Raw genomic sequence first — 2,409 nt, 5'->3', positions numbered from 1 at the left:
GCCCACTGAGCAGGGAGCTGGATGAGGGGCTTGATCCCAGGACCCTGGGATCATGACCTGAGCCAAAGGGAGATGCTTAACCAACTGAGCCACCCAGGGGCCCAGATTTTTCCTTGATTCTAAGATGCCCTTAATCATTTAAGGGAAACTTTTTGGGGGAACTGTACTTCTCAAATATGAGATAGTCTCCCAATTTCTGAAAAGTTAAATTGTGGAGAATAAAGTATGTCTTATAAAAAATACGGTATATGTACTGACATGGAAACATGTTTGAGATATATTTTTAAGGGAAAGAAGCAAGTTGCAGGGCAGTACGTTAGCTAGTATAACGAACAGGGAAATATACAGTGGTAGTATATCTCTTGTTCACACAGTGATCCTGAGCAGGTGAACAGGTTCTTGGGATGACTCCCCTTCAAGCAGTCATGCAGTGTTCAGACTGAAAAAAGCTCCATCGTCTTCAACTTGTGGTTGCCTCTATGCCAACCAGCTAGGAGAAAAGAACTTGGAGCAGCAGGTATGGAAGGTTCTCCCAACTAGGCCTCAAATAAGAGCACATCCCTTCTGTTCAAGTTCTACTGGCTAGCCTCAGTCAGATGACCACATCCACCTGTAAAGCGTGGTGGGAAATGCATTTTCCATGTACTCTCAGGAGGAAGAAGAGAACAGGAATTTTATTCTAGCAGTCTCTAATGTGTGTGTATGCATGTATGTGTGCGTGTCTTATCTTCCTTAAATATATAGAAATGTTAGCCGTGTTAGTCAAGGTTCTCCAGAGAAACGGAACAAATAGGGGATTGTCCTCGCTCTGGCAGCATGTATACTAAAATTGGTACGATACAGAGAAGATTAACATGGCCCCTGCATAAGGATGACACGCAAGTTCATGAAGTGTTCTGTAAAAAAAAAAAAAAAAGAACAAATAGGAGGTATACATATAAAACATATTTATACTAAAGATAATTTCTTATGAGGAATTGGCTCACACAGTTATGAAGGGTGAGAAGCCCCACAATCTGCTGTCTGTAAGCTGGAGACCTAGGAAGGCCTGTGATGTAATTCTGTCTGAGGCTGAAGGCTGGAGAACCAAGGGAGCTCAAGATGGTGTAAATGCTAGTCTGGGGGCAGGAGAAGATGAAAGGAGATGTCCCTGCTCTACAGTGGGGCAGAGAAATAAAGGAGGCAAATTCCTCCTTCCTTTACCTTTTGTTCTATTCAGGCACTCAGGGGATTGGATGGTGCCCACCCTCCTCAGAAGGCCAATTTACTGAGTCCGTGGATCAAATGCTAATCTTATCCGGAAGTAGCCTCACATGAAAGATGGAAAAGATATGAATGGAATTACCTATCATGACTTCCTCAAGCTGATGGAATATAGGAAACTTTTTAATTTTTGGTAATGCCTTCAAAAAATAGATATTACTTTTGGAAGCAGAAAAAATTGCATGTTTTTTCGATAATGTAGGAGGCTGCAAGGACCCAGCAGTAAAATGGAAGGACCTTCTATCTGCAGTTCCTGAGGTTGGCCTCTGGTTACAACTGCAAACATGTTCACTTATTCTCAAGCACTTGTTTTCTGGTCACTGTTCATTCTGAAGGAAATACCAGTGGTAGTCTTCCTTAAAACTCATTAAGATATTGGGGCGCGTGGGGGTCTGGGTGGCTCAGTGGATGAAGCATCTGCCTTCAGCTCAGGTCATGATCTCAGGGTTCTGGGATCGAGCCCCATATTGGGTTCTCTGCTCAGCAGGGAGTCTTCTTCTCACTCTCCCTCTGCCCCTCCCCCTGCTGGTGCGGGCGCCCTCTCTCTCAAATAAATACATAGAATCTTTTTTCTAAATAATAAACTTATTAAGATATGTATATGCATTTATGTGTATTTATTATTTCTCAACTTGATTCTTTTTGGTCCCAGGAGTGACCTTCCCTCTCAGTTGTGTATGAAGAAGTGACATGGGGACACCAGGCCCTAGAACATGGCAGCTCATCCCCAAGTTTCCAGGTAAAGAGACAATCTGATGCTGAGAAAGAATGAGGTTAGGAGCCACCTACTTCTAGTTCCATGATCTTGGACAAGTCACTTACCCGAGGATTTTTCAACCTCAGCACAATCAACATTTTGAATCAGATAATTCTTTGTTGTGGAGACGTCTAGGGCGCTCTCGGATATGTAGCACTGCCCCCTGCCTCCTCAGCCTGGGTGCCAGGAGTAAACACAACCCCCTACCTCAGTTGTGACAACCACAATGTCTTCAGGCATTGCTACCTGTCCCCTGGGGTCAAAATCACTGCCCGTTGAGAACCGCTGACTTAATTCCTACGAATTCCAATTTCCTCCTTCGTAGTTGGGGCTAATAATATTTTGTAATATAATAGGTAAGGTAAGCAACATTGGGTTTTTTGATAAAT

The 2,409-nt window shown here is 43.4% G+C and overlaps 1 non-coding gene across 1 annotated transcript; it reads left to right on the top strand.

Moving 5' to 3' along the window:
* Positions 1-803: 803 nt before the first annotated feature.
* Positions 804-906, top strand: LOC117801223. The gene has a single exon (XR_004623753.1). It is a non-coding gene; the product is annotated as a U6 spliceosomal RNA (small nuclear RNA).
* The last annotated feature ends 1,503 nt before the right edge of the window (positions 907-2,409 follow it).

Source organism: Ailuropoda melanoleuca, chromosome 2 (genome assembly GCF_002007445.2).
Source record: "Ailuropoda melanoleuca isolate Jingjing chromosome 2, ASM200744v2, whole genome shotgun sequence".
Lineage (NCBI taxonomy): Eukaryota > Metazoa > Chordata > Mammalia > Carnivora > Ursidae > Ailuropoda > Ailuropoda melanoleuca.
Note: the sequence above shows the minus strand (reverse complement) of the source record. Positions and strands in the feature narration are given on the sequence as shown.